At 44.5% G+C, this 23,825-nt stretch overlaps 1 protein-coding gene across 1 annotated transcript in view; it reads right to left on the bottom strand.

Annotated features, from left to right (window-relative positions):
• Positions 1-22,041, bottom strand: part of rerea (arginine-glutamic acid dipeptide (RE) repeats a) — a 123,352-nt gene extending 101,311 nt beyond the window's left edge. Inside the window, exon 1 of the mRNA XM_068733825.1 lies at positions 21,834-22,041. The gene's annotated coding sequence lies outside the window, so the exon portion shown is untranslated. The remainder of the gene's footprint in view (positions 1-21,833) is intronic.
• Between the last annotated feature and the right edge of the window lie 1,784 nt (positions 22,042-23,825).

Genomic DNA, 23,825 nt, shown 5'->3' with positions numbered 1-23,825 from the left:
AGAGAGAGAGAGAGAGAGAGAGACAGACAGAGAGAGAGACAAAGAGAGAGATACTGAGAAACTCAGTGTTACAGTAGAGCAGCTCCTATTAGGTAAGCACATTGAGCCGTCAGGCCGGCACATTCATCAACACACAGAATGCCAGTCAGCAGCACCAGCAGGCTTGCTGCCTCTCTGCCACGGTACTGTTACTGTGGTGAGGTGAGGGGGGAAGGGGGGAGCTAGAGTGACAGGGAGGCATTAGCAAAGCAGATTTGGCCCATTCACCCCAGCGTTTGGCAGTGCCAATGATTCTATGTATGGCTCGGGTGGTTTTTACTAGCATTACCACTGCACTAATAGACCGGCCATGGGCTGCTAATGATATCATTACCATACATGCGCTGTAATAGTCTGGATGCGGGGCGCAGCCAAGATCAATGGACAGCAAAATCTGGATCAATTGATTAGTGTGCCGCTGTGAAGCTGCTGAAACATATTTTAGCGCACAGTCAATGTGTTGTTGGATAGGCCGTGAATGAATTGGGTCCCTGCCTGTTTTCGGAGTGCAGCATCCAGACACAGGGTTCTACGAGTGGATCCGTGCCACGGGAGAAGTGAGCCCAATTGGCAGTGCTGATGAGCTTCCTGCGCTCATCTTAATGTCAAGCAAACCCACCACCAATACACACACAAAGCTCTTAATTAGGGCTAAAATGACTAACATTCCTGACAAAGTGAAAACAAATGAACACTTGTGTATCATTTCTATTATGCCTTTGTCACTGTCAAAAGTCACGCCGCCACAATATCTAAAGTGGTTTTGTTTGGAAAACCATGTAACCAGCAACAAGCCCGCGAGTAGAGACAATGTGTTTTAACTTACATGCTGTGCAAAGGCAGACTGGTTTTGTTCAACACGCACAGCTAAGCATTTCAAGGCAATAAATACATTGTTGTGTAAAGATGGAAAAGTAGCTTTGCATTCATTTTGCATTAGGATTGCAGGACATAGTGATATCAACATTTAGAGTAAATGCTTATTTACACTATGACATTTAAAACAGCATACGACTAAGGTTGTGTATTTTCAAGAAAGCTAGTTTGAATTTGCATCAATGGGGACACTTGCACGGAAATAAAATGGTGAGATTTGCGTTCTGAAATATGCAATCAGTGACATTTGTATGTGTAGGTGTGACTAAAGAGAAGGCCTGGTCATTATCAGACTTTGTGAGGCCTAATGTTTAATTTAGACCTGCAACAATTGGTCAATTTAACAATTAGTTGATCAACAAAAGAATAAACTGCATTCATTGTGGCAATAGATTTTTAGCAAATGGGAAAAATTCAGGTTTTAGCTTTTTAATTGTGACAGTTTTCGTGTTTTCTGACTCTGCTATGACAGTAAACTGAATATCTTTGACTATTGGACTGTGGAAGTCCCAATGAGGTTTGGGAAGTTGTTAATAAGCATTTTTACCAATTCTCTGACATTTCATAGATTCAACAATTCAGTTGAATTAACACCTCTCTCATAAAAATGCATCTTCCAAGCATCACAAAGGTGCCATTTAGTGCAGCGCTATTGCATTATATTTTACAGACATTCATCTATCGTGTGCACCTTCTGAACAGCGTTCATGTTTGGATCATAAGCGCTCTCATCTTTTCCTGCGACCGACTCGGTCTCAATCACGACTGTAATTTGAGAGCAGGCTGATTGTGTTAGGAGGCAGCTGATTGCGCTGATGTGCAGAGAGCTACCGAAGAGAAGAAAGTGGGCCATCCACACAGAAAACAATAATGACATCAATGACAAGCAGGGTGATATAAGGTTGTGAAAGAGGCTTGTTTTTTTCATAAACGATTGCCCTGTCACCCTGTCACGCATGCAAACTGGCCAGAAACAATCCTGTTTAAATGAATCTCTAGTCCAACCTTGAGATAACAGCATTGACAACCGTAACACTTTTGCATTGCAGCAACACTAAATCACATTTAAGTGAGGCCAATCTATCCTGAGGGTTAAATCTATTTGTGGCTTGAGGCAGCATGATGTAAAATATTCGGTATACAAAAGGCTAATGCAGGTAAATCACACCTCATGGACTTGAATGCTTGACACTAAGCTTCCTGGCACACTAGCTAGCTCGAGTGGGCGAGAAATGAACCCCGTTATGTGTCCTGACACCGGGCCCTGCTCCCCGGCAAATAAAAACATGCCTCTCACTTACTGGCTGCCGGCGCCCACAGCCCATACATCAGCATTATAAAGGAGCCTCAGCAGCCTCAAGGTCAGCTCAATTTCCTCCTGCCGTTATGAAGTATCAGAATCACAGCGAGAGAGGGCACCCACACACATGTTAAGGAATGATTTAGGGAGCGAGGGAGAGAAAGAAAGGGAGGGGTGGGAGGTGTGGAGTGTAAAGGAGAGGTGGTGTGTAATACAATGGGGGGGGGGGCTGTGACAAATCACCACGAGAGAAGCAAACCTCTTCTACAGTAAAAATGTGTGAGCGCGGGCATTTGTGAGGAAATGGAGAGAACATTAAGCCTACTTGCTCATTCCACACGCTAAGAGAATATAGTAAGTCTGCAGTATAAGTAATGGGATGGAACAGTTTTTGTTTAACAAGCCGATTCCACTTGTGTAATCGCTCAAGTGTTAAGTCTGTGAGACTACGAAGCAATTAGGCCTACTGAATTATTGTTTCGAAAAAAAAAAGAAAACATGAATACGATGTTTACCATTTACTGTAATTAAATTGTAAGCTGCTACACGGGCATGACAGCGACCTAATGCAAACTAAATGTCTTTTTTTTTTTTTCTTTTGAGATCTGGGCCCATTCATCACATGCCCAAGCAATTTGATAAATTACACAGAAGCATGAAAGCTGATCATTTGCGTGGCAGAGAGTTCGGTGTGTGTGTTGCTTCTCTCTGCCTGAGCCGGCAGTCATCCTTGGCTGCCTCGCTGGCTGAGGTTTGACATCTTCAGCTAAGAGCCTGGGGAAATAACAGCAAATTCACTTAATGGCACCACCTCATCTATTCCTCATACAGAGGAGAGGAGAGAGAGAGAGAGAGGAGAGAGAGAGAGAGAGAGAGAGAGAGAGAGAGAGAGAGAGAGAGAGAGTTCCTTGAGGTGTTACAAAATGGCTGTGTGCTCTCGGCTGTGCTGCCGTGTCTCTCCCAGCCATTAGGGGTGCAGGTGTGTGGGTAAACACACAGACTGCATTGAGATCCATCACCAGCCGTGGTCAGCCACACCAGCTGTAATTTGCAGTCAACTCTGACCTGTTGCGAAAAAGCCAGCCCGCCTGTGCTGTAGCTACAAAGCTTTTTGTGGTGGCAGCATAATCTGGTTCGGTGTGTGTGCGTGTAAGTGTGTGTGTGTGGTTGCATATGGTTATGTGTGCGCGATGATCTTAACGTACAAAGACAAACATATAGAGCCGCTGACGCTGTGCATGGCTGCAGGTACGTGCATGCATGTTTGTGCAAGTGAAAGTAAGCATGTGTGTGGAGAGCTACAGAGCCAGAGGTGTACTGGCCACACTCCATCTTTGCGTGAGGTTTTGCAGAACAATCCAAAGCAGCTGGGAGGGAGCTGGGCCGGCTCGCATTTGGATAACACCTCTGACCCCAGCGTGGACGACGTGAGCAAGACCCCAAAAAAAGCATGCCGCTGCATCCTCTCAGCTGCACAACATTTCATTCCAGCAGCCCGGAAGAGCTCCGCTAACGGCTCAGTGGCTTTTTTAAAAAAAAATGCAGTCCTTTTTTAAAAAAAAGGACTGCAGTTTTTCCAATACTTCACCCAACTGCGACGATTAATTATGAATGACCACGTAAACACACTTTTCTAAATCACCCTAACCGGAATACTTTCATATTCAGAGAAAGCACAACCACATTACAACATGCATTCCAGTTGCTTCATTCAACAGCATTTAAAGATGCATGTACACCTTCATGGAGTGATGAATCAGTCGGAGCTTTGACAGTATTTTGAAGAAATCTACCCGCTTGATAAAACAGGCTCTACCATCTGACTCAGCTTTCAAGTAGCTGCAAGATGAATAGTACAAAGCTCAGTGTTATTCCAGAAGCCACACACAAAAGGCTTTCAAAGAGTAGCAACATGACAGAGAGATGTGGTTTGAAGCTGATTACGGGAAAGGAAACTGATGATGCAACATAATGCGGAGGAGGCGTCTCAAGATATATATTGGGCTATGCCGGTTTGAGTGTAAATGGGAATTAGTAACTTACATAAACAGCTAACAGAAGTACGTATTTGGAATAACGTCAATTGTAAAATTGCTGCATGTAAATGTTGTTGGTAACCAAATCACAACCCTGGCTGCAACTATACATTATTTATACAATTATTTTCATTATCAATTAATCTAATCTGCAATATTTTGTCTCAATTATTAAATTTCCTAGAGTCCGAGGTGACAGTCAAATAGTTTTTTAGTCTCTCCAACAGTCAAAACCTAAAGATATTCTGTTTATATGGTAAGACAATCTTGCATTTAAGAAGCTGGAGCCATCAAATGTTCAGCAGTTTTGCTCAAACATTACTTATTGATGAATCGATTATCAAGCATACTGTTATAATCTAAAATGAGACCAAAGAGGACGTTTTGTCCAGCAGACATGTTCTCATTAAGGAAAGTGTTGGGCCATAAATTAAAGGTGCAAGACACGACACTTAGAGCACTTCTATCACCTCTCAACACATCGCAACATGAAGAGGGCGAGACAGCGAAAGTGCTGACAGAGCGAACGGTGTTTACCCGAGGAGACGACGCCGTCAGTCCGGGCGGCGTTATATAAGCTGCCATCATTCACAGTGTAAAAAAAAATCTATTGCTGGGGGCCACACTGTGTTATTTTGCATCCATTTCTAGCAGTGGTGTCTGTTAATAGAGCGGCTGATAACAGCTGAATAATACGTATCAGTGAGTGCAGTGGTGCTGGAGTGATGGATGCCTCCTGTGTGCTTTCCTCTTACATAAAGCTCTCACTCTCCTCTCCAATCTGAGTGAGTGGCTTCCCACTACTCGGCTCCCCACGGTTAGCTTGTCAGCAACCTCTCCATCTCTTTTTCCCCCCGCACCTGCACCTGACACCGCGAGTGTTCTGTCACCCACCTCTCCTCGCCCCCCCTGGAGAAAATGCCCCCCCCCCCCCACCCAGCTAGCTCCCAGCAGCCCCTGGGGCACGGGACAATTAAAAAAACGAGGCAGGAGCTCAGTGGAGCTGTCATGCTGAGTCTCATATGGGACCTTGCTTGTAATGCTGCAGCGGTGGGGGGGGGGGGGGGGGGGGGGTTTGGTGTCAGAGCCCAAAGAAAATAATACAGCGTGTCTGCTGTGCTTGAGATCAACATTCACTGGAGTTCGAGGCGATGGCAGCATATCAACACACTGAAAGCAATGCAGTGTGGCTGGAGGGATATATTTGGCCTTACAGTTTTCAGACTGTATTGTCTGACTTCACACGCGCACACACGCACGCGCACGCGCACACACACACACACACACACACACACACACACACACACACACACACACACACACACACACACACACACACACACAACTACATTCTGGTGTCAGCCAATTACAAGCTTGCCCTGACTGCCCTTGACTACACTCCCTGTCAAAACCTTCTGCACTGGGTTTTTTTGCCCCTCTTGCTCCTCTTTTTGCTTCTTCTTCTTCTTTCCCTTTTTTTTGTCCGTCTTCAGGGTGTGAAATATTTAGCAGCCCCATCTAAATACACCTTCAGGCACAGAGTCAGAGCCGTCTCCCTGCCCAGGTAAGTGGCAATGAGAGGGCGAGAGATAGGGAGACAGTGGAGGAAGGGCTTGGTGTAATATCTCATCAACATTATTAAATCATTTCTCCCCTCGGCGGTCCCTGGGTGGTCTTGGCTTGTGTTATTTCGCAGTCAGGGTTCAGTGGCCTCGGCTCCTAGGGTTGAGTTTGGCCGCTTTGCCGGCAGAGTGCCGTGCTAAGCAGGTGTCGGGGGAGTTTCCCCTCAATTAAGCAAAGGTAAAGTAATGCCTCTCACCATGGCGGCGCCATGAATACATTAGTCTTGCTGTCACCACGGGCTAGAGGATCGAGACGCATGAAGAAGACAGACAGCTGGTTGCTCGAAACGCCGCTGAAGCCGATTAAGCAAACTAGCACAAGGATTGTATTGTAACCAAAGGCTTATTTTAGATACTAAGCAGATGAAATGGCCTACAGGATATGATCTGGAAAAACTTAATTTATGTGGACGAATACATCAACATAAATCTATTCTAATATATACCAAAAACAGAAAACAGTGCAATAACATTTTGTTCTAGAGTTGCTGGGAGTTAGGCTAATGAGTTTGTATGAGATGACACCGGAGGACACCGAATCCTTGTTGTGTTAATTAAAGCTCGATGAATTGATGCCGATGAAAAATGAGCATGACCCACAGCCTCGGTGAGAGACACTGCCAGGAAAACAGATCTCTCTGTTCAGTCTTTGTCGAGGCGAGGCTTCCGAGAGAAAACGCTTTTTAGAAACTGAAATCAATTATCCGATTAACTAGAAGTGGCAAACATCTGGGAAATCAGTGACACCCAAGATAAGAACAAGCTTCTCACTATGTTTCTATAAATACATGTGACAAGTGTATCGTTTGATACTTGCTAATTTGAAAAACAAAAATCAAAAGCAACACCAACGATTATATCAATTCACACCATCTCAGTCAAATAAATTAATAAAACTGCTTTCTTGACATTTTTAGCCAGCACACCACAATCAACCTTTTATTTGACTCCGTCTGACAAAGCCAACTGAAGAAGAGGATTATAAATATGTCAACAGTCACTATAATGCCTTCTTTTGTCCCGTCTTCATGTGCGAGTATTACAGTGAGCTGGACAGGCGTATTGAAAGGGGCTGATTGATGGTTTGGATTGGCTTCACTGTAGACCGTCTGTCCACCTCTTTCCCTGATGAGACATGTCAATGTAAAGACACATGAATGCAGCAGCCTGTCCTCCATTTTCTCCTCCTCCCTTGTCAGAGGCAGGGAGAATGACGCAGTAAATACAGATGCTGTGTGCACCGTAATTCTGGGGGCCCCACCGCCTTTTATCTGCCATGACAGCCTCTGTCGAAATCAAACGCGCCGGGCGCGAGAAAAAAAGAAAGAAGAAGCTAGTATTCCCTTTAATAAACTGCCAGGCAGAGTAGAAAGGGAGGCACTCAGTTCTGCTCGGCGCTGGCCAGGCTCGGCTAAGCAGCGGCTGAGAGATAGGAAACGGGGGGAGAGCACTCCTTCAGGCATTAGCTGGTATTATGCCGCGCAAGCAGGCCGCAGGCATCCAGCATCGCTGCACTTTACCGAGAGCCGGTCGGTCAGCGGGGAGCGTCGGGCTCTCTGCAAAGATATGCAGCATTGAGATGAGGACTAGGAGAGAGAGATGGTGGGCAGCACAGTAAAGCACCTGCTCCCCTGGACTCTGAACACAGCGCCTCTGAGCTGCCAGGGTCAATTAATTACATCCGTCTCCTAACACTCTCCATTAGGATAAACAGAAAGAAGTGAAGAGCAGTCTGACTACATGGAACCCCCCCCCAGCAACACAGCTGACCAGCTCCTCCTCCTGCTGATAAATCATAAGTCATCTACAGAAAGGACTACGCTATTTCATAATAAATTAATCACATGATTATTATAAAATATAATAGACAATGCTCGGTTGCAGATTTCCTGTTTTTCTTAATTTTATTGTTAATTGAATACTTTTTGTTCGTACTGTTGGTCAGCCAAAATAACACATTTCATGCCCTTACTTTAAGATGTGGTATGTTGTGAAGGGAAGGCTAGATTAGGACAGCATAATTAATCAGATTAATCATAATATGGATTGGATAATGAAAATAAGATTTAGTTGCAGCCTTGTTCAGCAATGCAACTACTGCAGAATAGACATGTCTCATCTTCCCAAATTCTCCAGTGACTCATTCTGTGTGTTGGACAGGAGGAAGAGGAGCTGCTGCTTTGGATATAGACAGCTTTTTGTTCTGACCCCACAGCTGTCACTAGCATAAGAGAGCCAGTTACTGGCAGCCACACATAAGCATTTCTCTCTCTCTCTCTCTCTCTCTCTCTCTCTCTCTCTCTCTCTCTCTCTCTCTCTCTCTCTCTCTCTCCTCCTCTCTCTCTCTCTCACTCACTCACTCACTCACACACTCACACACACACACACACACACACACACACACACACACACACCAGAGGGGGTGGGACAAAGAGGGCCGGGCTTTAGGTGTCTATCACTAAATACCTGGTTCCATGTTTAGGGTACCGCTCCAGCACGACGCCCCTAACACCATTAACGCTCCTTCCTTATAATCCAATTATAAGCCATGTGTGTCCACATCAATCAGCCATTTTCATTTGAGCCTGTGGTCTTCTTTATCACCATTACTGCTGCAGTAATTGAGGCAGCGCTATGGAGAGGCCGTGCAGTTTACCTCCATCTGGGAGGTCAAGAGGAATGCAATTGGTTGACAATGATTACGCTCTAGCTGATTAGGCTACGGGGCTACTGCTGAATATTTAGCACTGATTAGACTAAGCCCTGTAGAGAGCCATGTGGCTCACAGACAAAAGGGACGAGCCTAGGGCAGAGAGAGGAGGCTAGCTCAGGCAGGCTATCACAGATCTGTAATGGCTGGATCAATCACATTTTTATGTTGTGTTTAGCAATATAGTTTTTATGATGGTATTATTGAGCAGTTTTTGGGAAGGCGAAGAAAAACAACAGCTGTGAATAAACATAATTAGGTTTAACCAATATCCCATTAAAATGTAACACTTCGCATTGGGACAATTATGGAGGTTAAAAAAACGTGCTACGAATAGATTTATACGTTTGCCTGTATGACAGACAAACAATCCATACAGCTCAGTGGGTGATAGCGCAAAGGAGAGACGGACACATTAATAAGTAATACACAAAATGGCTCCTCTAATCCCCTGGTGGAGATGCCAGCATTTTTTTTTTTTTTCCCTCATCTGTGATTGTGATATTTACACAGAAACTGAAGTGCACTCTGATTGAAATAGGAGGAAAGGGCGGATGAGGAAACAGGGGAAATGTAAAGACAGAGAAAAGACAAGTGCAGTGAAACGGGGAGGAAGAGAGAAGGAAAAATGACCAGAAGAAGAAATGACAGCTGAGGAGGGCAAGAGAGAAGGACAAACAGATGGGAGGAAGGCAAGGAGACATGCACTTATTTGCAGGAGCTTTAACCGTCTTGATCCTCAATAAAGAGGTGAAACTGATTAGGTTTATATCAAACGGCTGCTTGTCACTTGGTGCCCGTCGCTGAGAGCACAAATCACAGTCAAGTCAGGTTTCCCTCTTCTCCATTTGAAAGAGCCAGCTCTCTCCTCACTTGTCTCTCACTCCGTCCTTTATTCAACACCACACAGCCTCCTAAAGCGCCGGCTTGTCAGAGTGACAGATGCAGACACGGCCGCTGACCTAAATCACTCTTTTCCAGCACATTAACCCCACGTCTCCCTACACTTTTTACGCAAAACACCAAACACTCCAACACAGTCCTCACGACGCACGGCACAATGAGACCAACCCAAGAACCCCACTGCGTTGTATTATCACCCTCCTCCCTGAATGAAGGCTATTCGTGAAATGCTTAAACATGCAGGGTGGGGGGGAAATCACACCATCAGTCTAAATAAATCACATTCTGCTGTTCCTAGAGGGACAAAATAAGATGTTGTGTTAGGAGGAGGGCAAAAAAAACAAACATGTTTGTCCACCTTGGAGCACACATGGAAAAGATCAATAATGCTTTAATTACTCCGGCCCATGTTTATGAAATGAAATAATCATTCATTAAAGATGCAGACAGCGGCAAGCAGGCGGCCGGCCGGGCGTCAAGGCTGCGTGCGAGGGCAGGAGAGAAGGGAGGGGAGGGGAGGACTGGCGTAAATGATTCATGGTTTGATATCTCTGCTGTATAATGGGCTCCTCCGGGGAGCTGCAGCGACTCACTGCCTGCCTGGCTGGATGGCTGCCTGCCTGGCTCGCTCAGACTCTGCCACTGCTGCCTGCTACCCAAGATTAAAAAGCCCTGCCTTCCATGAAAAGCGGCTCAGTGAAAACAGAGAGCAGGGACGTGCACACATACACATAAAAGGAAGCGACTTGATTCAATATCGCCTGACAAAGTATCTGGGGGCATGCAGGAAGGGGGGGCAAGAAAAAAATCTAAATCCTTCTAGGGAGAAAACATTGGCTGCAGAGATACTGGGGATACTTGTAACCCCCCCCCCCCCCCCCATCATCCTCCTTTACCAGCCTATCAACCCCCCCCTCCCCATCCATTGAAAGAGATAGGGGGGGAAAAAAATGAAGAGATTAAGGTTGTAACGTGTTGGGCTAATCATAACATAGACAGTTTAGTGCCATCTCGCATAATTAAATGCTTTGCACTAACCACCTAATGCATACTAATTTGGAAAAATCCACTCCTGGAGTTGGCAGACCATGAAGCTCCCTGCAAAGGAGGTGCTCGTTTCCCTCTCTGCATGTGATGCGCGCACACACACACACACGCACGCACACACGCACACGCACACACACACACACTTGCCAAGGAGCAAGGTGTGAAAGGTCAGTCCGTGGACTTGAAAGAAAAGGTCAAGCATTATTACAACATGACTAAATAAACAGGCTGCGCACAGCCCCCAGCTAAGCGACTCAAAGTCTCCACCAGCACCTACATGCCGTGCTACCTGCCCGTCTGGCTGGTCCGGATTCAGTTTCATCCCCTTGTCTTTATCCGCATATCCCTCCAGCTCTAAGACAGCTGACATGAGGACTGTCATATCCTGCCGAGATTCTTATCCCCGCCGGCTTTATTGCTCTCTTCCTCCTGAGTCACAAACACACAAGCAAGAGAGAGAAAGGGAAGCAGGGCTGCTGGAGCGTGCTTTAAAGCACATTAATATTAATTGCAGCAGCATGCTGGAGTGATAACATAGACAAGATGCTCCCTGTGAGGGAGCTGGGCGAAAGGAAGCCCCGGCTTTGTGTTCAGCAGCACTACTCATCCGTTTGGATGGCCGTGGCGAGGCTGCAGAATGACGAGCGTTTCATCTCTGAATCGCTTGTTTTATATTAGAGGGGGCCTAACCTCGCTGGCTGAGGGGAATTTGTGTTTGCGAGTAGTTACTGTGTGTGTGGGCGTGTGTGTGTGTGTGTGTGTGTGAGCATAGACGTGCACTGGGTGATAAAAAACTAGGCAAGATGAATTATTAGGCTAGTGGCTAGATCAACAGCAGTAGACATGTGCTTCAAATAACACAGAGTGCTTAAGCGATCCTGCTTTTATCTCTCCTACTACTCCTGGCTCGGCTACCTTTTATGTCCTCCAAACTGAGCTCGATATTCTGTGAGCAATGAGCTCTGCTAAAGATGTAAATAACCTGCTGTCCTGGAGAGAGAAGCAGCTTTTTCAGTATAGTGGAGTAAAAAATACAAATCGAGTTGAGGCCCATCTCCACCTCTCAGCTTATTTTTTCTCCCGCTGCAGGAAGAGCAGATGACCGTAGGCATCGACAGATGACAGCTATATCTCCACAGTCCTCCATTTTTTTACCTCACCCTCTCTTTTTTTCCCCTCTTTTGTCAATGGCCAGTGAGAAACCTGACGCAGTCTTTACTACCGCCTCGCAGTAGTGGGTTTTGCTGTATGGTTTTGTGCTTCTTTCCCGAATTCCCCCAAGTCTCATCAATGCTCCCATTACCAAGTCAAATCAGGTGGTGCTGCAGAGATTTGCAGAGAACCAGGGATGCAAGCACAAGCACACACACACACACACACACACACACACACACACACACACACAAGCACACACACACACACACACACACACACACACACACACACACACACACACACACACACACACACACGGGAGGCTTTCCACCAGCAGCTCCACGGGATCAGGAACAGGGCGAGGAGGTGAACGGAGGAGAAATCACTGCTGGCTAAATGCTCATGAGTGGTTTATGGCTCAGAGGGAGACAAGAGATGTGGTGATGCATCTCTCTGACACTCCTTTAGGCGGCTGACCGGATTGTAATCTCCTGGGTCCTCTAGTCACACATTATTACTGTCACAAACAATTAAAACACGCCGGATGATTCTCATGACCCATGAGCTCCGTTTACTCCTGAAGTACAAACAAAAAGCACACAAATGTAAAAAAACAAACAAAAAAACACGACCACCCTCCCCCATACGTACTGCATTCCTGAGCCAAATTCCCAGAGAAAGTCACACGTATTTCTCACTTTCATCGTCTTTATCTCTCTGCAACAGCAAATACAAGGTGGACGAGCCCTGTGTAATGTAAGCAGCTGCTTACAGAGAAGAGAAGGGGGGGGGGGGTGTAAAGACGACATGTCCTTTTAGTTTTCTCTGCCTGTTGTCATTCTCTTCACAGCAGCAGCTGCACAGGCAAGACAAAAAACAGCAACTCTGGGGAAGAGTCATGCAGAGGGAAAGAGAAAAAAATGAAATAAAGCAGCACTGAGCATTTTCTTTTTTTTTTCTTTTTTATGTAGAGATTTTCACAAGCCTGCCGTTGATTAGAGGAAAAGACTTGAGTGCTAAATACAGAGGGAACAAGGAGAAGGGGGGGGGGGGGCTGCTGGTTCTCCAAGGAGAGATGAGGACTGCCAGAGGTGGCGGAGAAGCTCTTCCTTGAGACAAAATGTGTCGCACTGAGGAGGGAAATTTAAAACTCCTGCAGTCAGGAGAATTGTTCGGCTTTCATTACACCGGGTGCACGTGTCTATGCATCCGAGCGCATGTTCACGAGTGTGAAACGAAGCATCACTTTACTCTGCATTTGGGTTTTTGCAGCAGGGCGCTGGCTTTGTGCCGAGCAGATCGTTTGATTTGAAGAAACTCTGACGCCGCTCCCCTCGTGCTCAATCACAATCATGAAATCTTGTGCACAAACAAAACATCCCCACCCCCTGATGAGAGACTCGCGCACTATCTCGCCTGCCAATCGTGTCGCTTAAAATGAACCAGAGCAAAATCAGAGATGGAGCGCAGCTCACCAGACCCTTCCACAAGCACTTAATCAAGTCGTCATCAGTAACAACCCACTAATGTATGACTGAGGAGGCAAAAGAAAAAATCTTTTAGGGGGGCTAGACTGGAATAAGCTCCCCTGTACAGAGAACCAGGCCTCAGCAATGCTATGCCAAATAGCATTTTCTTCATTTGAGAAGGCGGTGAAATGGGGAGAGGAGGAGGAGGAGGAGGAGGAGGAGGAGGAGGAGGATTTGGCATCCTGGTGCGCCGCTATGCCCCAGCTCGGCTAAGTGACAGTGATTCCTACAGTGAGTCGATTTGCTGCTTTTGAGTGCCTGGAAACTTGTCTGGCAGAGTGCTCGCAAGGGAAAAAGATAGATGGGAGAATGGGGGGGGGGGGGGGGGGGGGGGGGGCCTCACCTCTCTCGCTGTCTTCTATTTGTCTGTTCATCCCTGGAGGCCCTTTGGGCTGCTTGGTACAACAAAGAGGGGGGAGAAGCGACAGAGAGAGCTCTGCGGCCGTCCGCAGACAAAGCAGAAAGGACAAGTTTACAGGTAAATAGTGAGAGGCAGCTGGCTGGGAGCTGAGGCAGGACTCAGGTTTCAAACAATCAATCGCCGCTCACTCCACAACAACACAAAGACGGGGCTTATTGCACAGCATTCACTTCACTGAGCATATCTTATTTTTCTATTAAAGCTACTTTTGCAGGCCTATACATTTTAAGAGCTTTGAAGCAGCAATACATGACCAACATAAGTGTGAAATGTTCAGAGACGTTCACATACAAATAGCATGTGTGCAAAGCGAGATTTAACTGGCTTTTAAGTCCACGAATGATCACACAGTGCTGTTGGGATATGGGCGGTTTCATGACAGGAGTAATTTACCACGTCGCTGATTTGAAAAGGAGCACTTGAAGATGACACAGAAAAGACTTTATTCAGACTTTATTGTCATCTTAAAAAAAGGGATCTATGAAATCAATGGGAGGAGATCAATGGCATCTCTCCCACTCTCTCGCAGCACTTTACATAAGCCGCAATAAGCATCACAGAGGCCATCATCTAGCTCACCGATTTCCTATGCAGGACTCCCAGACACCTCCGGGCTACAGAGCTCCTCTCACTCCATCAGTGCAACAGTCACATCCATAACTTCACTCACAAGGAAGGAGGAGGTATGGAAGGAGAGGAGCTGAGGGGGAGAAAATACCTCAGGCAAGTCAGAGCCAGATAGAGAGGGCTGGAAGGAAGGAAGGGTGAGAGAAAGAGAGGTTGCGGGCGGCTAGCAGAGTGTCTTCATTAGAGTACAGCAGCTAACTCTGGCACCGACTAGCCAAGCGCTGGAGTAAGAGCCGCTCATCCTCTCAGTTAATTAGGATTTCTGCTGCTTCATTTTGGGGCGAGGGACAGGAAGTCGGAGGCTTGATTGCCTTTTATTTCCCAGCCTAACGGCTCGGCCGCCTCTCTGCCGCTTTATTAACAAGAGATCTTGCAGATTTACAGCTTCGCAGTAAACATCAATTTCAATAATTACAAGAAAACTGTTAGCGGGGACACAATGAAAAGCTCACTCACTCTCTCTCTCTCTCTCACACACACACACACACACACACACACACACACACACACACACACACACACACACACTTCTTTCCTCTCCAACGTCACCACTCCGACGCCCCTCCCCTCCTTCACAGGATCTAATTTCCATCGATGTGCCCTTTTCATGATTGCGTATTATGAAAAAAAAAAACGTTAAAACACACATGGATTGTCCTCAGTCACACTTCAAACGCTTTACAGCCCACCCTGGCCTGAAGGGCAAAGCAAATACTGTGAATGTCACATTTACATTCAAAGCTTAGCCTTCACGTCGTCACAAAACAAAACAATAGGCGGTTTCTCTGTGGAGCAATTACAGCCGGCTAAACGTGGTGCTGGTCACAATCAGAGCAAAACACCTCGTTGAAAAGTCGTCATGTGAATTAATGGGATAAAACATCTTTGAAGATATATGGGATTACAAGAGCAATTCCTCTTTATAGCTGTATTTTTTTTATACATTGGCATTATGCCTAGAATTAGAGATTTTACCACTTGACAGAGTGCATGTGTGAGACCGAACCGAGTGCTGCTCTCCGACAAAAGCATTTGGGGGGGAGAAAAGGAATAATAGAAATCATACTTTAAAAAGGCGTTAACATCAGATTCAGAACCAGAGATTTAATTTGAATAAAATCAATAATTGTGTTGACTCGCTGTATATTGCCTTCCTGTCTTCTCATCTCGCTCGCTAATGTTTCTTTCATGAGCCAGCCCACTGCTGGTGACATTATAGCTACAGCACTTCCACGAGTCCCCGATGGATCGGTGAAAATGGTCGGCGTAAAACACAATTAGCACGGTCCATATGGCTGCCAGTGGAGGAGGAGCAGGAGAGCTCCCATGTGGTCCTTACAGAGGACTCTTTTGTTACCTTAAAGATCAAACTGTTGTCATAATAATGGGGCCATTTCCATTCTTCTGCTTGGTTGTTTTTTGTGGCGCAGCACTACTTCCAACAGATCCTAACATTGTGGAATCAAATTGACCAACCTTGGCTCATAGCCTAATCAATGAGCTCTTTCATCATGATTAATGGCTCATATTGAATAACGCGGATGGGAAATTTAATGTGAGAGGAGCGTTACTTCCTCATTTCAGCACTCGACCCCATCGATTGGTTAGGAAACCCTCTTTTTTTTGACCAATGGAATGTGCTGATAAGAGAGCGATGTGTTCGACCTATGTAGACGGAGCACAGAGAAAATGATTTACTGTGCTTTGGGGCGCGTCTCATTCACTGATAGCTCTGTATGCTCTGCCTTGACAAGCATTTTCTTGCCTGAGAAACGCAGACACCTTTTACTGAGTAGAAGCGAACAACAACAGCTTGAGGCAACAGATTTATTACAAATTGATCTATTAGATAGCACTGCTGTGCTTCGCTGTTTTATCCCCCCCCCCCTCCCTCTCCCTCTCTCTCTCTGACAGCCTTTCCCCTGATGGTAGCTAGAGTGTATAAGAGTTGAAGTGCTACAGTGGCAAATCTAAACCCAATCCTCAGAACTCATTTTCTCTGTGCCGGCTGCAGGAACTGGGGTTTGTACGCTGCAGAGAGACAAGATGTCCATCCTTAAATCTATGGTCGATTCAGCGCCTGAACTGAAGGCTCAGCGGGCTCAATAGGCAGGCCTTAACCTGCAAGGGCGAGCAAGGACACAGTTTACCGGAGGCACCTCGCGAAACCGGAGAGTGGAGATGTGTCACAATGTCACCGGGGTCCTTTCCTTATGGCTGCATGAACCCCGAGCTCGCTCGCCGCTGGCTCGTGCAGCCGTCTCTCTATTAAAACATCAGTCACAGGTCTGAGGCTCTGCAAACAAACTGTGCCTCATGTGCAGTCACAACATCAGTCACAGAGGCCACAGAGCACAACCAGCAGCACGGTGTAAAAAGATGTATGTATGATTCGTCTCATCCATGGTGTTGAAAATCAATGTTCTACATACAGAAAAAAAACCACATCGCCAGCCATTACAGACACTTCAGTTAAAGACAAAGACGTTTGTTTTTCTGCACAATAGACAGCAGTTATTGACACGTCTATCTATAAAACAATCAATTAAATCAACTGCATCATTTAGACTTGCTAATCCAGGTGGCTCCCTGATTATTACAACTCAGTGACTACCTTAAATGACTGTGTCAGGAAATACAATAGTTCTTAACATTGTGTCTAAGATACAACACTATGGCGCTTAGCCTGCATTATTTATCTATCATTTAAATCTCTCAACATTGCTGTGTACAACACAGAATATGACTATGTCCCCTTACGCTTAAGATTCAGCTAAAACAGCAGAGGGGTTTGTCAGGTTATGTAGCCTCTTTAACGACACAAATCTGTACCGAAAAATACCGCCGTCAATAGTAACAATATCACGCTGACGGAAAGCTGCACAGACTCTATTGTGCTCCTTTCCTTTAATCACCTCCATCTTTCATCTGCGCTACAGAAGAAAGAAGAGAGCGCAGGGAGAGAAAAGAGCTGTTGGCTTCCGGATGGTTTGTGTTTGTGTCGCTAAAAAACAGGGGCATCATCTGAAGACGTTGAAATATTCTAGGGCGAGAGTGTATGTCTGTACAAACGTCTCCGGGCAGGCAGCTGCAGGGGGGTGTGCACAGTAAAACACTGGTATGCATTGTTTGCGTTTCTGCACCACTAGCGCCATGCCGTGTCATTACATGAGGCAATCTCTTACCTAATCAGCACTGACACACACACACACACACACACACACACACACACACACACACACACACACACACACACACACACACACACACACACACACACACACACACACACACACACACACACAGCGGCAGAGCACTCCCACTCCTCATCTCTCTCTCCCCCCTTTTCTCTCCCTCTCCTCAGGGGCCAGCCAGCTGATCCTACACCATTTCATTTCCCTCTTTTACTGAGATGGCAAATGGCTGACTGTTATTTTTTTTGAACACTTTCAATTCATGCTTTTTTTGGCACTGTAATTGACTAAGTGCTATTATTAGCCTATCTTGCCCAAATGCTTAAAAAAAAAAAAGTGCGCTATCATCTGCATGATATGGTGTGTTTTAATGAATTATTAGTGAGACGCGTGAGACGTCTAACCATGTGCAAGACTCCCAGATATTAGAGAGAAAAGATAATCAGCTTCAGTCACAACTACTAAATGTGTTCATTGCTCTATGTTTGCTGTTGCTTCACAACTCTTACAAACGTCAGCCCAGCCTCCAATTCCACTTTCCACACACTCCATTGTACAACCCCTCATGTACATAAATCACAGACGACTGAGATGTGGTGAGTTGCAACACTTTGCAGTCTCAGAGCCACATACAAAATTGAACAAGGAAAATATGGAGATAACTTTCTGTACCTAGGACCTGCCAAGAGGCTGGCAACAACACAAAAACACAAACGTGCCTGATCAGTTAAGATGTGAATCCAATGCCAAGCCGGCCCAATAAGACACAGGCGGCATTTTGCAGGATGAAGTGAGACCGACTTCGCCGTGGCTGAGCTCACAGAAAGAAAAAAAAACAGATTTGATCACATCTAGCACATCAAATACCACCAGCAGTATGTAGCAAGACAGCTCACGATTGTTAACACGGAGAGCGTTTGCCGATGCTATCTCCTTGGCACAATTGTGGAGCAGGCAGAGCTAGGGCCTGAATCAAACAAAGATGAGATGTGATGCAGCGCGCTTGGATCTCCTCTTATGAGAGGTGAAGGGAAGCTGTCAAAGAACACAAAACACAACCAGCATCTTGCCTCCTCTGACTTGCTGGGATAAGCCAGGAAGAGGAGGGGGGGGGGGGGGGGGGGGGGGGGGGGCGGGGGGGGGGGCTTGCCTCATTTCTGCCAGTGTGCCCTGTGAGTGTCAGTCCAATATCTTAAAACAACACATGCAAGGCTTTGCTACAGCCAATTACCCAGCTCTTGGCACGGGAACTGAAAAACATCTTCGGAGAACAATAAAGAGAGCTTGGCTGTTGTGCGTGCTGTCAGTAAGTGCTGACAGATTGTTATTTTTAATGAATATACAGCACTTGAATGGCCCATCAAGAGGTCTTTGAGCGAACATTACTCCTTTGTTCAGAGCATTAATTTTCTATGTAATAGCCAGATATCTTCCAATGAAACTGATATCTGTTAAAAGAAAAAAGCCAAATCAGTGGATCCGCTCGCTTCCCCTATTGTGTCGTCTTTGCAGAAGCTATGCATGGTGACTAGAATCTGAATGCAAGGCAACAAACTTTCTTACCTACAAATCTGAAGCATAAAGATGCTTGATTGTACATAATTTCCTGTGTTGGCTCTGTCAAGCAGGTATTTCACTGCTTACCTACCTCCACCACCAACATAATTTCATACAGTATATAAAATCCTTGAGCAGAAGTCACAATAAATCCACCTAATCCCCTTTATTTGAAACAGAATAGCCTTGCTGAGAGTAAAATGCCCCTTTTCAAACACACGCTTGCCACACCGATGACAGGTTATAGCACCGTCTCGTACTGCAACACAAAGCCACAAAGCCTCAGTATATATGAAGTAGCTCCGAGACTAGACCCAGGCATTATTATGGGGGAAATCATCTTTCATGACAATTCATGGCAAAAGGAAAGATGTAGTGACGGCATCTTGGTGAATCACAGCGAGATGCCATTCGAGCAAAGCATGTAAACACCGAATTCCCGAACATGTGTATTGACAAATCATCTGACAAAGAGGTGTCAGAGCGCAGTGAAAAGGGATTTTCCTTAACAGTATCTGGCCCTCCATTCGCCACATAATATTGCTCACAGAGAGCTGCCATTACTCAAACACACATTAGTCATTAAAGGGAAATAGCGGGGTTATTACACTTCTCTTATCATTATTCTGCTGCTACTACAGCAACCCAGCTAGATTAACATTCGATGGATGGGGTGTGTCATTGAATATGTGAGTCAAAGTAATTTTATCCACTGCTGCTCTTGAGATCCCATTCAAATTGAAACACTATAAAACACCCTGACCGCCTCTGACCCCCTGAACTACAAGATAACCTGATAATGCTGATTTAAAAAAGGACTTTACACAGACGTATACAAAAAAAGGACACCAAAAACATTCTGTTTTAAGCTATTTTAAACTATCCTCTTGGCTGAAGTTGAAGAATTCTCTTCTAGGTGCTTTTCTGTCAGCGCTGTGCTAAAGTAGTAACCAACGTATAGCCTGTAATGGCAGACCTCTGTAACCTAACCCAGCAACTTTACAGTCTAAGTGGTAGTTTAGGAAAATCTAAATCACAACCACTAAGCATCTGGCAGCAGGAAAAGCCACCAAAACATCAGATGTGCCATATGCACGACGTATGGAGCTAATAAGGTGTATGAAGCAGCCGCTTTCGTCACAACTACAATGATACAGGACATATCCAGCAAACACTAAAGCGGACTGAATAAAGTAAGAAAGAAATAGAACCTGTTGTTAATCTTTTATTTGTAGAAATATGTGTGTATGCGTATGTTTTCCTACCTAACCCTCTACTGCTGAACAATAGTGTGTGTAAGAGACATTACATGATGTGTTTGTGAACTTTTTCCAGTTCAGTGACCTCTCTCTGACAGTCATGTCATTATCAGGAGGCCTGAGCAGGTGGCAATGACTGAATAGATAGAGTTGTGGTGCAGTTGACTATAAAGTACCAAAACCTGTCCATGTTAGGTTGTTTACAGTTAAAAACCATAATGTGGTGTCGAACACATTTATGTTTCACAACACAACGTTGTCAGGTTATCAGATAATGTATTAAAGATTTTCTTATAATCAGCCTAATGCTGTGACACTTTGACATGTAAGAAACTGCAGGCTTTGATGTCAACACTAAATTACATTCTTTCAACTAAAGGACTGAAAATAGCTTTGGCATTTATGGAGCAAATAATATCACGCCTTTGATCACTGGAACAGTGTATATTCATTAGTTATGGTGAAGTCCACAATTGTGCAGGGCTATGTAGCCTGTAAGGCACAAGTCACAAGTGGGGAGTGAGTCATAAGCCCTCAATAAACATAAATCACTGGCTATTAATGGCTCTGCGTCAAGTTACAGACACTAACATGAATAGAAACCATCGTTGGAATCTTGTTTATAGGACAGATTATGCATGGTGTGTGTAACTGTAGTGTATTTGCTAACTATTTTCAAACTTACAAATCATAACTACTTGGACTATCCTCATGCAAAAAAACTCACTGATAAAAGCATAAACCCAGCAAATATCCCTATCCCTGTACATTAAGTGGTCTCCAATGTTACTAGGCAGATGTTTTGTACTACTCAGAGGTGAAAAGTGTTCATGCCAATTCTGCTGAATCTATTTGTTGACAAATCTCTCTCATGAAGGTGTTACAAGCCTTGCATCTTTGTTTCCAAAAAGTCAACATGAGCGTGCCGTTATCCAGTGCAAAGCCTTCTTTAAAGCCACCCCCAGGCTCGTAAATAATCACAAACTATAAGCTAGATAACAATAATTGAGCACAAGTCAAGCACACAAAGACAGCAAGTTAGCTTCGCCAGCTAACGTACCCCAGAGCTAATGACAATAGCTGAATGGGCTCAGGCTACTCCCTGGAACAGAGCTACTACAGTGGGGGGATTCAAAATGGGAAAACGTTTACTTGTGAGGTAGCGTTATGCAAGGGTACGTGCACGTTGAAACCACAAAGCGTTTAATAAAATGAAGTCATGTTGTGTGTGTTGCATGTGCACTGTACTAACCGGTGTCAACGAGCTGTTTGTATCCAGACATTACCCAGCTCCTTGCTGTCCAATCAGTGCTAGTCACTGGCGCTAGCCGCTAACGTTAGTCCATGGTAACCAGCAACAGTAAGGGGCAAACAAGTCTCTCAGCTAACTAGCTAGCGGATGCTAATAGGCAAATTAGCCAAATAGCTAGCAAGCAAGGGTGTACGTTAACAGTCCAACGTTTACAAACTATTCCTTTGTATTTGTCCCGTTCTTGCTCGTTTACTGGTGAATGTTAAAAGGCAAAGAAGACGGCTGGTTGAAGCTCACAGCACTTACCTTAAAGGGCTTGATCTACAACATCTGTGATTTGTTTGATGAGAGGCTGCAACAACAAACAATAGCAGCAGCAGCAGCAGCAGCGGGGCAATTAGCCAACGTTAGTTAGCCAAGTGTTGCCACTAACGTTTCACAGAGTAGCACAGCAGCTGCATCGCCACCTGTATATCTTCTCTTATGTACGTTAGCTATAACGGAACGGAACCACGTTTAATATAATGCTGTCATAAGTGATGGACTTGAGAATAAAGAGGGAGTAATCGTTGCCGGAATGCTCTGACTAGTGTGTGTGAGGGGCACTCAGCATGACAGCATCCTTCTTCATCTTGGGGTGAGAACAGTTGGGGGGTTCTCAAAGTTCAACCGGTGAAATATCGTCACCCACTGGCCAAAACTGGGAACATCCACACAGAGAGAGAGGGTGGACGCGTGGGAGTCCTCGGGGTGTCTATTCTGTAGCAACACTTGGTCTATCTTCATCCTTATAAACCTGTGATACTGCCAGACTATATTTAGACTGTCAGGGAGCCAAGAAAAATAGAACACAATAGAATAGAATTTCTCTCTTTCAGGAGATTTGAGTGTACTGCAGTATTGAATATACATTAAATGTGCTGGATGTGTTACTTTATAAGGCATGCAGTAAACAAGTAACATAATTGAAAAATATTTGATCACAAAATATAGTATAATAGAATTCCTCCATAAAGAATTCAATATATTGGGATATCAGATTTTAACACCTGAAACAAGACAACACTGCAAAATCGAAATGAAAATAAGGGTATAATAACACAATTAGAAGATTAACAATATGACAACAGAATAAAATAGAATAGATTAGAATCTCTGTTGGGAGATTTTAGTTAACTGTAGTATTGAATACACATAAAATTGCATATATTTACATTAAAAGGACTATTGTAATCAAATAACAGAATTGAAAGACAACAATATTACAAAATGTAACAATATGTTATCACAAAAATAGAGTAGGATGGAACCTTCACAAGATAATTCAATTGAAAATAGGGACTTTTATGACACAATTAGGAGTAATATCGACTATGCAGAAAATAGAATCAAAAATCACAGGACATGATGTTTGTTTGTCCCTTGTGCCAAGGTGGGGTGACTGTGGATAAGTGGAGAGCCTTTCAAATCAGAGGGTTGGTGGTTCGATCCCCGGCTCCTGCTCTACTAGTCTCATGTCAACGTGTCCTTGAGCAAGACACTTAAACCCCCCCAAAAAATAAAAAAATAAAATAAAATAAAAATAAATTGCTCCCGTAGCTGCGTCTATGGTGTGTAGATAGATACTGAATTGTAAGTCGCTTTGGATAAAAAGCATCTGCTAAATGACCGTAATGTAATGTAATGTGGTGAGCACTAAAAGGCCAACTGTAAAATAACAAAATTGAAAGAGAACAATATGACAGACAATGGTTTATCACAAAATAGAGTATAATAGATATATTTTAATCCCAAACACAACTGAGCAATAAACAATCAATAGGAAATAAGGTTAGATTGTAAAATAATAGCATATAATAAAATATGATACTTATTGGGAAATTTTAGGACATTGCAGCAATGAATATACAGTAAATAAATTAACCATTGTATGAGTGTTTTCAGCACTATTGACTGGGAAGGGGCATGCAGGTGCAGTGGAAACACTGGCCATTATGTTTGTTTGTTTATGAAAAACTGCCCATGTTTGAATAACTCTAACCCCCTCTAATAGATGGGAACTTATTGTATTGGCATACAAGGATTAGAAATGATCTGCTTTATTAATTAGTTTGTTTTGTGTTAACGTAAGCTGCAATTGAAGCTAGCAGCACTTATATTCCTAATAAAATACACAATCTGTGTCTTTTTCCAAACTGAAACTGCTGCGTTTAGTTAATGATTCAGCCTCATCTCATCATTTGTGTTTTAAGAACAAATCTCTTTTGGTTGAAAAATACTTTCAGTATTTAGTTTAAC

The sequence above is a fragment of the Cebidichthys violaceus genome, unplaced genomic scaffold, assembly GCF_023349555.1.
Source record: "Cebidichthys violaceus isolate CVI_PGR_0920_01 unplaced genomic scaffold, fCebVio1.0.p SCAF_6, whole genome shotgun sequence".
Classification (NCBI taxonomy): Eukaryota; Metazoa; Chordata; class Actinopteri; order Perciformes; family Stichaeidae; genus Cebidichthys; species Cebidichthys violaceus.
Note: the sequence above shows the minus strand (reverse complement) of the source record. Positions and strands in the feature narration are given on the sequence as shown.